This window comes from Apium graveolens, chromosome 11, assembly GCF_009905375.1.
Source record: "Apium graveolens cultivar Ventura chromosome 11, ASM990537v1, whole genome shotgun sequence".
Taxonomy (NCBI): Eukaryota; Viridiplantae; Streptophyta; class Magnoliopsida; order Apiales; family Apiaceae; genus Apium; species Apium graveolens.
The window spans coordinates 61,693,221-61,709,123 of record NC_133657.1 but is presented as its reverse complement, the minus strand read 5'-3'; the positions used below and the strand labels follow the sequence as shown (position 1 = coordinate 61,709,123).

Below are 15,903 nucleotides of genomic sequence, written 5' to 3'. Positions count from 1 at the left end.
CGGCCATGATCCATCTTGTCCAGTGCTTGGTCTTCTTTAAAATATTTAGTCACAATGTGTTTATTATCATCTTCTTCTTTGATTTCGAATAATAGATCATCAATGATATTATCGGGGGTAAAAGTATTGTCGAAGTTGAATGCGTAGTCCTCTAAAGGAGGACACGCCAGACCATGCCACATGAAGTCATCACCGTCTCCAAAATCCATATCCTCTGCTTCTCTCCTCACAGTTTACTATAATGTCAGAAGTTTTAAAGAAACACAAGGGAACATATAAGACTATATATATAGTATTCAATCCGACCGAACATATTAATCATAATATCCCCTCCGGATTTTGTTTAATCTGTGCGTGATACACAAGCTTATTGCTGCTTGAGTTAATAGCCAGCTGAGATTACTGGCTGTGAATCCATCTTTGTATTTTATGTGGGGTTGCTTCTTTTCAAATGGATATGGAGCGTTTGATTTATCAAGGCTACTTGTATTTTTATTAGCATACTAGCCTTAGTAATTCAACTATTTTTAATTTATTTTAACTCTATTAAATTTTATATTTAATTAATATTTTAACTCTATTAAAAATAACAAATATTAAAAATTTAATTAAATAGAATTGCCGATAATATTTTTGGAAAAAGAGTTGCTTAGTTGAAGAAAATAAAAGAAAAGTAACTTATTTTACTTAAAAAGGTAATTGGATATGATTTATAGGGCGATGGTTAAAATTAACCATTTTCTAAGGGTACGTGACGAGAATGAAACTTTTAGAAACATTGGTTATAATTACTGACTGGCATACGCATCAGTTTCTAAGATATTTTGTATACGCAATTCACCTTTGGGTGTCTTGCACAAAAGATCACGGGATACGTGATTCTCAAACTGGTAAGTGATTCAGAAATGCATATTTCTGAATACGTGATCTGTATTTACATATCTCTTGTATAATCAGCGTTGCTCTCGAGAATCTCCTCCTTCTAAGGCTTTTACTTCTGAAAATTCCTTACCATCCATACATGTGTTTTAATGTATAAATAGATTGATACAAACATATATACACAAAGCCGCCTAATTTTGATATTCTAGAGTCTGTTGGGGGAGATGGATTTTAACCTCTGCGGTTAAGAATTACTTTTGCATAATACCCATATGAGATTAGCGTATCCAAAACGATAGAATTAGCATTTGAAACTCAAATTCGTAATTTTGGTAAAAGAGGTGTAAAAAACTGTTACTTTCAACATTATTTCTGATTTATACTGTCATATATGGATAAAGTTTGCAGAGATATGATGGTGTAGGACTTTAGTATTTGTAGCAATCAATTATAAGGTATATTTTTCCGTATCTAACACATCTTATATTGATTGTGCAACTGTGCAGTATATTAGCACATATTAGGTTTACACTATAGGTGTTGATAAACGTTTTATCATTAGTGTAACATAGCAGCTCTCAAGGATATCTATTCATTATTGGAGAGACTTTTGTAAACAGTTTTTATTCATTAATATATAAATTATTCTTCATATCTGTGTGTTTAAATTGAATTGAATGTTATAATTGTATTTATCCCACTTTACAGTTTATCTAAATGCCTACTATTAGCAAGTGTTGATACACAAACAGTTTTAAGATTCAGAAAAATAATCAAGTCATGGCTGACAAACAAAGTTAAACAAAACAACCACCACCAGTCACAAACAAAAATAACAATACAAGCAGATATGAAAATATTCGTGTTCCAATCCTAAAAGTGAATGATTATCCTATATGGAAAGTGAAGATGGCTATATGTCTGGAAGCAACAGAACCTGAATATCTTGACATGATTTATAACAGACCTATATACCAAAGAAACTGCCTGTTGTTGCTGGTGAGCCTGAAAAGATGATTGCCAAGGATTAAAAAGACTACATTTCTGAAATTCTGGCATCTATAATGAAAGATGCAAAAGGTAGAAATATCATGCATAGCAGTTTGGATAGTGTTATGTCCAATATGGGTGATTGGATATAAAACTGCTAAGGAAATTTGGGATACTCCGAATGTTCACTGTCAAGGTACCTCTGACATCAAGAAAAATAGGAGGACAATACTCACATACTGATATCTATGATAGGTTTCAAATTTTTTTGAATGATCTGTCACTAGTGGACAAAGAATATGATCCAGAAGACTCAAATCTGAAGTTTCTTCTTCGATTTCCTGAAAAGTAGTATTTAATCACTTCCATAAGATACAATTATGATCTTGAAAATACATACAACTATGATCTTGAAAATACATCTCTGGATGAGATTTATGAAATGTTAAAAACTCATGAACTAACCGGAGATGGAACAAAGGAGAAAAAGAAAAGGGTCAAAGTCAAGACCAGTTACACTTAAGGCTAAGAAGAAGCCAAAGGAAAGATCTATGAGAAAAGGCCATTCAAGAGGAAGGGCCACGGTTACAAAGTCTGATACTGAGTCATTGAATACTGATGATGACTCAAATGTTGATATATCCACAGACTCTGAAAGTGACAACTGTGATGATGAGAAGCTCTTCCGATAGATGTCTTGATGGTAAAAAACTTCAAGAAGATGGCATACAAGGATTTCAAGAAAGGAAAGAGATTTTCAAGAAGATGTTCTAGTTCTTCAAACTCTGATAAGAAGAACCATAGAAAATCTGATAGGAAGGAGTCCAAGTCAGGAAAAGTGGACAAGTCTAAGATCAAATGCTATAATTATAACGGAGTTGAGAATTTTGCAGCAGATTACAGAAAGCCAAAAGCTGATAAGAAGCAGGCCTTGATCACAAAGAAGAAAGACTGGGCTGACACTTCAGACTCTGATGAAGATGTCAATTATGCACTCAAGGAAAATGCTTATAATGAGACTGAGACTTCTGAGATTAAGGTACCTCAAACAATTCTTACTTTTGATACTGATGATATCTGTGAGTCGGGATTATTCTTGAAAACCTTACATGTTAGCTATAGAGATCAAACTCTTGAAAATGTTAGGATCATAATTGAAAATTCTGAGTCAAAGAAAAGAAATGATCATCTGGAAGCTGAGTTGATTTTCATGTTAGAAATTCAGAAAGAAAGAGATGGTGTTGGTTAAAGAATTTTTTTAGAAAATATGCTTATCTATAAAAAGAATTATCTAAAGAAAAAGAGATAATCAAACTTTGAACTAATTCTGGAAAAACAACTCAAGGATTAATTGAGGGTGGTTGTTGGGGATTAGGTTTAGGTTATTCAGATAAACTGTAAAGTATAATGCAACGTAATATGTAATCTAGGGAATATAACAATAAGAAACAGAAACAGATAAATAATATTAAACTGTGAAGCACATGAATCCTGAAGATGAAGACTGGATAAAGACAAAGAATCAGAAGATGTAATTAATGCTCTAAGTCCGTAACCAAGTCATGAGAAGAAGTTCATTAATATGTTCAAACCTTCATGAAGAATAAAATATCAAAGGACTTCCAGTGTCAGTGAAATAATTTGATTTGAAGTATTATAGATCAGGGGTTCAGTGAATGAGGCAATGAATAACCAACCAAGTTGTATCAGTTCAGAACAACAAAGGAAATTGAATTAAATCAATTCATGTTCGTTGTTTGTGAACCAGACCAATGCACCAAACATCAGCATATCAGAAAGGGTTTAATTTAATTATATTGAATATTTAGTATTGATACAATTACAGAAGACAAGAGAGTGAAAATTTTCCTAAGTTACATCTATGCCTTGTGGTGGCAGGTCATTTACTCTTCTAGTGATCGCAAGACAGAAAACTGTCTAAGGAAAATACTTGCCTTGTGGTCGCAAGTAAGAACAAGGAAGATTGATATCTTCTTGTTGCGAGTAAGGAGAATGGCAAAGGCAATTCACTTGCAAGTTAGAAGAAAACAAAGGTTCCCTTATCGCCAGTAAGTTCTACACCTTGTTGTCGCAAGTAAGAGCCACAGCCTCTTCTCTGTTGTCGCAAGTAAACAAAGGAAAAAGAAATTACCTCCCTATTGTCTCCAGTCAAGTGTTAGAAAATTCATTGAATACAGAAACACACATTTTGGTTTTATGGAAAATATTGTTCCACCTGTCCAAAGTGTTCGAAAGTCTACGAAGCAGCAGAATGAATTAAATTTCAATTAGTTATCTTCCTCAGCAACAACTGTGTCTTTACGAGAGCTCTATTGAAGACTTCATTTATTATGCTTGTAAACATATAGTTGTGCTGTCGAATTTATTGTAGCTAAGTATTAAATTGATTAGATTGTAGCAACCTCCTGAATTATATTAATAATACAATATATTTCTCGAATTGTTTGTGTATATTTTTGATTCTGCTTATATAACGAAGGACCTGAACTTGAATCGAAAAAGGTTGTAGGTATCATATTCAACCCCCCATTCTACGATACTTTGGGATTAACACAAACCTAGTACTGTCAATGAAACGGAAATTAAATATGATAATCTTAAACCAGTATATACTGATAAACAGATTAAAAGGAATAAGTCTAAGCTAACACGTGTTAAATTTTACTTAAATGTTGATGGACTCAAATTAGTAAATGAGAAGGGTGCTACATCAGGAAGTCAACCCTAAAACTTGATGATTATAAACAGATTAAATCTAAGTCGGTTAATATTGGCTTAATGACTCAGAAGCAGTTTAAATCAAAGCTGAAAGAAATTAAAATGACAAATCAGAAAAAAATAGCTTAGGAAAAAAAGAAATGGCAAAGTAGGTGTTAATAAGGAAAACAAGTATAAGCCAATTCCTAATGCACCTAGAAAGGCTTGTTTGAAATGTGGTAGTACTAATCATCTTGATGTTTCTTGCAGGAAGAATAGAGGAATAAACATTATTCCTCCTAAATCATAGTTTAGGAACAGAACAGTTAAATATAGACCACAACAACCTTGTTTCATTGTGGCAGTACTTGGCATTCCATTTACACATGTAAAGAGTATCACTGTTTGTACTATGACTATTATGAATGAAACCCTCTTTAAACAAAAACCAAAGTTATTTTTGTATATGTATCTCCTGATATTAACAATGTTAACATAAACTCTGAAACGAAGACTTCTACTACAGTTTTTAATAAACCTAATAAGGTCAAAGAATCCAAGAAAGTTCGGGTCCTTAAAAATTCTAACTAATGGATTATGTGATTGCAGGGTTACATGAAAAATATCCTAGTCTTGGAACTGGAAATAAAGCCCTTCTATCAGAGTTTAACGAGAATGTTGACCCAAGTACTTCTTATGGAGATGACAACATTGAGAAAACTCTGAAATACGGAAAAATCAAACTTAGGAATGTCTTCCATTAAGATGTAGCTCTAGTTGCAGGACTCAAACATAACTTGATGAGTATGAGTCAAATCTGTGACAGAGGTTATTATGTGGATTTTTATGATGAGCATTGTGAAATTGTCATCAAATCAAGTGGCAATGTTACAATGATTGATTACGGACATGGTAACTTATATGAAGCCAAGCTTTGCAAAATACTGATGGGTCTGCAATCTGTCTACTAAGTGGAGCAACTGTGGAAGACAACTAGAATTGGCATAAAAGGCTTTCTCATTTAAACTTCAACAATATTAATGAACTTGTGAGGAGAGATTTAATAAGAGGATTGCCTAATAGTCTCTTTACTCCTGATGACCTATGTGACTCATGCCAAAAGGCCAAACTAAGGAAATTTTCATTCAAGAGTAAGACTGAATCCTCAATGTAATGTCTATAGCCAAGAAGAGATATACACTTATTATTGTTGATGAGTATAGTAGGTATATATGGGTATACTTTCTGCATACAATAAATGAGACTCCATCTATTCTTCTAGAACATGTGAAGCAAGTGGAAAAAGTGTCAACATACACTGCGAAGGTTATTAGAAGTGATAATGGGACTGAATTCAAAAATAGCACAATGGAAGAATTCTGTAAATATAAAGGGATCAAACAAGAATTTTCCACCCCTCGAACTCCACAGCAAAATGGAGTTGTTGAACGAAATGACATGACTCTCATAGAAGCTGCAAGGACCATGCTTGAGAAAGTTAAATTTCCAACCTAGTTTTGGGCTGAGGCTGTGCAAAATATATGCTTCACACAAAGTGTAACTCTGATAAACAAGCATGGCAAGACACCACGAGATGGTGAAAGGAAAGAAGCCAAATGAAACACTTTCACATTTTTGGATGTAAATGCTTTATTCTAAAAATAGCTTATAAAATTTGATTTAAAAGCCGATGAATACATTTTTATTGGATATCCATTGTCAACAAAGTCTTTCAGAGTTTACAATCTGAGAACAAGAGTGGTTATGGAATCTATTCATGTATCTTTTGATGACAAGAAAATTACAGGTTTAGAAGATATCAATGAGCATGACCAACTGAGATTTGAAAATAAAGTATTGGTTAATGTGTAATACTCAGTCCCACATCGATAAAATTTGGGACTTCTGTTCAGTTATAAGGCAAAGTACTACTATTATTTGCACCGACAAATCACGATCTTTTGGGGGGTTGTGGTGGGGTTTGTTGTTTATCCATGTTGGCTGCATTTGGGGTGGCATGCTTCGCCTTATTTTGGACTTGGAATCCGAGCTTGACCCGGATTTTAAAAAGCTCGGGATTTGACCCAGGTTGTCACATAATGAGCAACTAAATTCTGATATACTCTCGAACACTAATACTGCAAATCCTGATATCACACTAAACTCTGATGAACCATTTTTTAATGGTGAAACTTGAAACACTGAAGCACATGTTGAGGGGGAACAACATGATCAAACTCATGAGTCAAATTCAAGTGATACAATTGAAGAAATATTAGGAGAAACTTTATCATACTCTAATTCCTCAAATACTGATGAAATAAATCCTGATAATTCTGGAAGCACCATTTCAGGAGGAACATCAGGAAATAATAATGGTACACATCAAGATGAAAATATATACTTATGGATCATGGGGATGATCTAATTCTAGAAGCCAACTTTCTTCTGCAAGGAAATGGACTAAGTCACACGCACACCTGACTTAATTATTGGAAATACTGGCAGAGGTATAAGGACAAGAAAGGCTACTCAAAATGAATGTCTCTATCATTATTTTATATCTTAGACACACCAAAGGAATAGGATGAAGCTCTTCAATATAATGATTCGATCATAGCAATGTAAGAGGAGCTCAATGAATTTGAAAGGAGCAAAATATGGACTGATCTTGTGCCAAAACCAAATAACAGATCAGTGTTTGGCATAAAATTGGGTGTTCAGAAACAAGACTGACAGTGGGAGCATAATTACAAGGAATAAAGAAAGGTTAGTTGCAAAGGACTATTCTCAACAAGAAGGTATTGACTATGATGAGACTTTTGCTCCTGTTGCAAGACTTAAGACCATTAGAATCTTTTTGGCCTATGATGCTCATATGAAGTTAAAAGTGTTCCAAATGGATGTGAAGAGTGCGTTTCTCAATGGTGAACTTGAAGAGGAAGTATATGTTGAACAGCCTCCTAGGTTCAATGATTTAAAAAATCCAAATCATGTTTACACATTGAATAAGACACTCCATGGACTAAAGCAAGCTCCTAGAGCCTGGTATGAAATAATTGCACAATTATTACTGGAAAGTTCTTTCAAAAGAGGTACCGTTGACAAAACTTTATTTTATAAGAATTATTGTAAGGGCTTATTGTTAGTTCAGATATATGTTGATGATATCATTTTTGGATCTGCTAATGATAAACCCTATGAGGGGTTTGCTAAGTTTATGCAGTCAAGATATCAGATGAGTATGATGAGAGAATTAATTTATTTTGCGGGGCTACAAGTAAAGAAGACTGAAGAAGAAATCTTGATCAATCAAGCCAAGTACACCAGAAATTTTCTGAAAAGATTTGGAAGACAAGATAGCTCAACTTCTACAACTCCTATGGCTACTGCAACTAAGTTAGATTCAAATATTGGTTCTTCAGGAGATATAACTAACTACAGAGGTATGATTGACCCACTCTTCTATTGACTTCTAGTAGGCTAGATATCATGTATGCTACTTGTCTGTCTGCAAGGTTTCAAGTTGATCCAAGGGAACCACATCTCATAGTTGTGAAAATAATTTTCAAATATCTCAAAGGAACCATGAATCTTGGTTTATGGTATCCTAGAGAATCAGACTTTAAGCTAATAGGCTATTCATATGCTAATTTTGTAGGATGTAAAATAGACAGGAAAAGGACTAGTGAAAACTGCCAATTTTTAGGAGGCAGATTGGTTTCTTGGTTTAACAATGAATAAAAGTCAATTTACACTTCAAATGCAGAAGCTGAATACATTACTGTAGGAAGTTGTTGTGCATCGATTCTTTGGATGAAGAATCAGTTACTGAATTATAGGTTAGAGTATTCTAAATTCTAAAATATTGTGATAATCAAAGTGCTATTCCAGTGACATAAAATACAGTTTAACATTCTATGACAAAGAACATCAACATAAGGTATCACTTCATTAGGGAACATATAATGGAAGGAACAATTGAATTACAGTTTATGCCTACTGATCAATAGCTAACTGATATCTTTACCAAGCCACTATGTGAAGCTGCCTTTAAAAGACTGGTAATGAATTGGGAATGATCTCAGGGTCTTTTTCAAATGTTGATTACTAAGCTGTTAGCACTTAAGAAAATTAAAGTTTGGTATTTACTGATATGTATTAAACACTGATAAGTGTTAAATGCTGATATGTTCTAAATGCTGGTATATCATAAATACCGATATCATGCTTTCATATATAAACTATAATGTATTTAAATAGTGATATTGGTCAAGGGGTTTGGTTTACTATTTTTTTGAATTCTTTCAAAAATTAATTAATTGAGTTTTTTTCGAAATTTGTTTGTGAGTGGGTTTTGATATGTTTCACAAGAATAGTGGCGTGTTTAAAGGATTAAACCGTTCAGAGTTCACAAACATGATTTTGTGATACTGTACATGTGTTAACTGTTAGTGTTTGTGCCGATGTTTTAGTTTAAGAAATTAGGATTGTTAATGTTTGTATTCTATCGATTATTCTCTTTATAATTTATTAATTCTTAATTTACTGCGATATAAATGTTAGATTAATAAATTTCCTTGGAATATGATATGCAATTCTATATCTCTAAGTACGTGACTTAGAAATGAGATAATGAGAAAAGTATCAATATTCCTAAAGATCCCTAGTCGAGTATTATTATTGAGGGATGATAAGTGGCATTATATACCACTTAGAGCGTCTTAAAATGGCTTAAATTGGTGTCTTGAAATCAAGTATTTTGTGTATTTGATGCATTTTTCTAGTGTTTATGCATTTCAGGGTTTTAGTTGCATTTCGGGGGAGGAATCATCAAGAATAAGCCTTGGCATGTGTTCACCATTGCGAGAGGAAAGAAACGGGCATATTACGGCGAAGAAACGGAGCGAAATCAGAAATTTTCCAGAAGAGGTCTGAGCGCCCGCTCAGCATTGCTGAGCGGCCGCGCAGCAAGCTGAGCGGCCGCGCAGCAAGCTGAGCGCCCGCTCAGCTATGCTGAGCGGCCGCGCAGGGTCGGGAAAAAAGACAAATTATTTTAGGACTTCTACTTCTGTTTGGTTTCCACTTCTATATAATCTGAGTTTTATGAGACTATTATATAAGTAGATTTGAGACGTTTTCACATGGGTGGAAAAAAGAAAATTGTGTTTTTACGCAAGGAGCGAAGGAGATAAGGAAGAAGACCGATTTAGCACACCGCAACGAAGAGGAAGCATATATTCTTGTGATTCTTGTTTCGTTGTAACGTTGGATGCTAGTTTTCTTGCTTTGAACTTATTTACTCTTGTGACGTACTCTGTTTTAATATAATTAGTTTAGTTATTATTTTCTTATGTTTGTTTAGCATGATTTCAATTGAACCCATGATGTCGATAAGTGCTATTATGGGCTAATCATGATCATGGGGTTGCAACGGATTTATTATGGAATTCTTTAGTTAATTGTTTAATACTTTAGTGTGTGATGATTGCATGATATCTAGTATTGGTTGTGCGTATTCGTCTTATGTGCGTCGCGAACATATAAGATAGGGTGTTAATCTCTTGTGAAGCGACGGCGGAACTTGAGATTTAGAACTTGCCATGCTAGCATAGGTTCATGTACGTTGTGCATGATTAGTGGGTAACTCTAACAGTTTTATTTGCCCTATGTAATCAAAAAGAATAACTTGTGCTTAAATCGTTGTGTTGTCAATTTCTGTAGACATATGGGAACTCAACATAATTGATGACTATTTAACTTCTATCTTAATTGTGGATGCTTGGTAGAATGATATTAGTACAATGAAAGTTGGCTTTTATCAGTTTCGTGTTATTCGATTAATATCATCACTGTCACATGCTAAAGGTAATAACAATGGCTATAGAAGGAAGTAATAATGAAGTTGTGATCTCATGAGTGTTTTATTATTGATAAATTGAAGTGTTAGTTAAGTGATTAATTAAGTAGTTAATCATAGTTAATATTTAATCAACAATTTTAAGTGTTATTATCTTAACATTGAGAAGTAATCATACATTGGTGAGTGAGTTTAATTAGACAATAATTTAGTCTGAGTCTCTGAGGGAACGAACTAGAAAGTATTCTATATTACTTGCGAACGCGTATACTTGCGTGAATATTAGTGCGTGTTTTCGCTCTAACAAGTTTTTGGCGCCGCTGCCGGGGACTCGGCGTATTTGTTTAGTTTATGTACTTACCATCATTGGTCATTAGGACTCAGTGATTAGGACGTAGTAGTTACTTATTTTTCCGGTTGTGTTTCAGGTACTTTAGCAAGCGTTTATGCAAACTCGTTCTCGTGCTCGCAAGAGGACTTTAGATACAACTGAGGAGACAGATGAAGTTCTTGATATTCCGGAGAAGTTAGATTTTGAGGATTCGGATTCAGGAACTGAGCAGAAAGAACCAGTAAACATGGGAGATCGTATTGTTCAAGCTGATCCAGCTCTTATGGATTTTTCTCGGCCGAAAATTGATGACATTCAGTCAAGCATCCTTCATCCGGCTATTCAAGCTAACACCTTTGAAATCAAGCCGGGCACTATTCAGATGGTGCAGAATTCTGTTTCTTTTGGAGGAGCGGCAACTGAAGACCCCAACATGCACATAAGGAATTTTGTCGAGATCTGCAGCACTTTTACGTATAATGGCGTGACTGATGAGGCTATCAAGTTGAGGCTTTTCCCATTCTCACTAAGGGACAAGGCTAAAGACTGGTTACATTCTGAACCAGCTGGGTCCATCACTACGTGGCAAGATCTTGCGCAAAAGTTTGTGGTGAAGTTTTATCCGATGACAAAGACTGCTGCTATGAGGAGTGCTCTTACTCAGTTTGCGCAGCAACCTACAAAATCTATGTGCGAGGCTTGGGAACGCTACAAGGAAATGTTGAGAAAATGTCCACATCATGGAATGCCGGATTGGATGGTGATCACTGGTTTCTATAATGGTTTGGGGGCTCAATCTCGGCCTATGCTCGATGCAGCAGCTGGAGGCCCCTTATGGGCTAAAAGCTATACTGAGGCGTATAATCTTATAGAGACGATGGCTGCAAATGAGCATCAAAACCCAACTCAGAGGATGACGTCAGGCAAGGTAGCAGGTATTCTGGAAGTTGATGCAGCCACCGCTATTGCAGCCCAGCTCCAAGCGCTATCAATGAAGGTTGATTCTCTGGCTACGTATGGAGTTAATCAAATAGCTATGGTTTGTGAGCTTTGTGCAGGTTCTCATGCTACGGATCTGTGTTCTCTTGTAAACGAATCTGTTCAGTATGTGAATAATTATCAGCGACAACAGCAGCCTGTGCCAGCGACCTATCATCCTAACAACAGAAATCATCCAAATTTCAGCTGGGGGAATAATTAGAATGCTATTCAGCCACTATATCAGCAAGGAGTGAGTAAACAGTTTAACCCACCTGGATTCCAGCAACCATAACAGTATGCTACAAGGCAATCATATCCTCAACAAGGAAGTGCAGCTGCACCTACTAGTGCTGATTTTGAGGAACTTAAGCTGTTGTGCAAGAGTCAGGCGGTTTCTATCAAGACCTTGGAAAATCAAATCGGTCAATTAGCCAATGCAGTGCTCAATCGTCAACCTGGCACTCTTCCCAGTGACACGGAAGTACCAGGCAGGAAGGAAGCTAAAGAGCAAGTCAAGGCTATTACCTTAAGGTCTGGAAAAGTAGCTGATGCTGAAAAGGCAAAAGAAGTAGAAGCTGAAATTAGAGGTGAAGAATCTAAGCAAAAGGAGAAAGCGGCGGAACCAAGGAAGACTACTGTTAAACACACTCTGCCTGAGGCTAATACAGGGGAGAAACAGCTCTATCCTCCACCACCTTTTCCTAAGAGATTGCAGCAACAAAAGCTGGATAGACAGTTCGGAAAGTTTCTGGAGGTGTTCAAGAAACTTCACATCAATATACCTTTCGCTGAGGCTCTGGAACAAATGCCCAGTTATGCGAAGTTTATGAAGACTATTCTTTCAAGGAAGGTGAAACTGGATGACCTTGAAACCGTTGCTCTCACGGAAGAATGCAACGCTGTTCTGCAGCAAAAGTTACCACCAAAACTGAAAGATCCAGGAAGCTTCACCATTCCTTGCACCATTGGCAATCTAACTTTTGACAAGTGCCTTTGTGATTTGGGAGCAAGCATTAATCTGATGCCGTTGTCGATCTTTAAAAAGTCGGATCTGCCTGATCCAAAACCCACATACATGTCGCTACAATTGGCTGACCGTTCCATTACTTACCCAAGGGGCATAGTTGAGGATGTGCTCGTCAAGGTGGATAAGCTCTTCTTTCCAGCAGATTTTGTTATTCTGGATTTTGAGGAAGATAAGAAGATCCCCATAATCTTGGGAAGACCTTTCTTGGCTACTGGCCATACCTTGATAGATGTGCAAAAAGGTGAACTTACTATGCGGGTCCAAAATCAGGCAACGTATTCAAGGCAATAAAATTCCCTACAGAAGATGAGGAGTGCTTAAAATTGGATGTGATTGATTCTGCGGTTACTTCGGAACTCGATCACATGCTAATGTCTGATGCATTGGAAAAGACCTTAGTGGGGGATTTTGACAGCGATGATGAAGATAGCAACGAGCAATTACAATATCTGAACGCTTCTCCCTGGAAGCGAAAGCTGGACATACCATTTGAATCTCTTGGTACTTCTGACCTCAAGAACGCTGAAGGGAAGCTCAAACCATCAATAGAGGAAGCACCTACCTTGGAGCTCAAGCCATTACCTGAGCACTTGAGGTATGCTTTTTTAGGTGATTCATCTACGTTACCTGTTATTATTTCATCTGACCTTTCAGGTAGTGAGGAAGACAAGCTCTTAAGGATTTTGAGAGAATTCAAATCGGCTATTGGATGGACCATAGCAGACATCAAGGGGATAAGTCCTTCATATTGTATGCATAAAATTCTGCTAGAGGAAGGTAGTAAGCCAACTGTGGAACAACAGCGAAGACTGAATCCCATCATGAAGGAGGTGGTGAAGAAAGAAATTCTGAAATGGCTAGATGCAGGCATCATTTATCCTATTTCTGACAGCTCATGGGTGAGCCCCGTACAATGTGTACCTAAGAAGGGAGGTATCACTGTGGTCGCAAATGAAAAGAATGAGCTCATCCCTACTCGAACAGTTACATGATGGAGAGTATGCATGGATTATAGAAAATTGAACAAAGCCACAAGGAAGGATAACTTCCCTCTTCCATTTATTGATCAGATGCTTGACAGATTGGCGGGACATGAGTATTTTTGTCTTCTGGATGGTTATTCCGGGTATAATCAGATTTGTATTGCACCAGAGGATCAGGAAAAGATTACCTTCACTTGTCCATTTGGCACGTTTGCTTTTCGCAGAGTTTCGTTTGGGTTATGTGGCGCACCGGCCACCTTTCAGAGATGTATGATGGCTATATTCTCTGACATGGATTGGAAATAACGTCGAAGTGTTCATGGATGACTTCTCCGTCTTTGGACACTCATATGATGAATGTTTGAATAATCTGCGCGCCGTACTCAAAAGATGCATGGAAACTAATTTGGTGCTCAATTGGGAGAAATGTCATTTTATGGTGCGTGAAGGCATTATCCTTGGGCATAAGGTCTCTAGCAAGGGTCTGGAGGTGGACAAGCCCAAGGTGGGAGTCATTGAAAATCTTCCCCCACCTAATTCTGTGAAAGGAATCTGTAGTTTTCTTGGTCATGCGGGTTTTTATCGGCGATTTATCAAGGACTTTTCAAAGATATCTAAGCCGTTGTGCAATTTGCTTGAGAAAGATGTGCCTTTCAAATTTGATGATGAATGTTTGGCAGCATTCGAGACTCTCAAGAAGAGTTTGATCACTGCACCAGTTATTACAGCACCGGATTGGACAGAACCGTTTGAGATGATGTGTGATGCAAGTGATTATGCGGTAGGTGCAGTTCTGGGACAGCGCAAGAAAAATCTCTTCCATGTGGTCTACTATTCGAGTAAGACTTTAAATGGTGCCCAATTGAACTACACCACTACTGAGAAGGAGCTTTTGGCTATAGTCTTTGGTTTTGAGAAATTTCGATCTTATCTGCTTGGTACGAAAGTAACAGTATTCACTGATCATGCAGCTATTCGCTATCTGGTCTCCAAGAAGGATTCGAAGCCGAGACTCATTCGTTGGGTGCTTTTACTTTAGGAATTTGAGTTAGAGATCAAAGATAGAAAAGGTACTGAGAATCAAGTAGCTGACCATCTCTCTAGGTTGGAGAATCCCGATTCTACTTCACAAGATAGGACGTTAATCAATGAATCTTTTCCGGATGAGCAGTTGTTTGCAATTCAGGAGGAAGAACCATGGTTTGCAGATATTGTAAACTATCTTGTCAGCAATATAATGCCTCCTAATTTAACATCCGCTCAAAAGAAGAAGTTTCTGCATGAGGTGAAGTGGTATATGTGGGATGAACCATATTTGTTTAGACAGGGAGCTGACCAGATCATCAGGAGATGTATCCCGTTTTGTGAGATGGAGGGGATATTACGAGACTGCCATTCCACGGTTTATGGTGGACACTATGGAGGTGAGAAGACGGCAGCTCGTATTCTGCAAGCAGGTTTTTTCTGGCCTACTTTGTTCAAGGATGCTCATCAGTTTGTTTTAAGGTGTGATCGTTGCCAAAGAGTGGGAAATTTGTCAAGGAAGGATGAAATGCCATTAAATGTGATGCTTGAAGTCGAGGTCTTTGATGTATGGGGAATCGATTTCATGGGGCCTTTTATCTCGTCTTGCAAAGTACATCTTGCTGGCAGTCGATTATGTCTCAAAATGGGTCGAAGTTAAAGCTTTACCGACAAATGATGCAAAGGCAGTGCTAAATTTTCTTCATAAGCAAATTTTCACAAGGTTTGGAACACCTCGGGTAATCATAAGTGATGAAGGATCACATTTTTGCAACCGTAAGTTCACTTCTATGATGCAGCGTTATAATGTGAATCATCGAGTAGCTACTGCCTATCATCCGCAAACAAATGGTCAAGCGGAAGTGTCTAACAGAGAGATAAAGCGCATTCTAGAGAAGGTTGTTTGTCCGTCAAGGAAGGATTGGTCTTTAAAGCTCGATGAAGCTGTTTGGGCTTACAGAACAGCATACAAAACTCCACTTGGGATGTCACCGTTTCAGTTGGTGTACGGTAAGGGATGTCATCTACCTGCGGAGCTTGAGCATAAGGCCTACTGGGCATTGAAGAAGTTGAACCTGGATTTAGATGCAGCTGGTAAGAAAAGAAT

General features: G+C 36.8%; 1 non-coding gene across 1 annotated transcript; it reads right to left on the bottom strand.

Annotated features, from left to right (window-relative positions):
- Window positions 1-11,421: 11,421 nt before the first annotated feature.
- LOC141699063 (small nucleolar RNA R71) lies at window positions 11,422-11,528 on the bottom strand. Its single transcript, XR_012565551.1, has one exon. It is a non-coding gene; the product is annotated as a small nucleolar RNA R71 (small nucleolar RNA).
- Window positions 11,529-15,903: the final 4,375 nt, after the last annotated feature.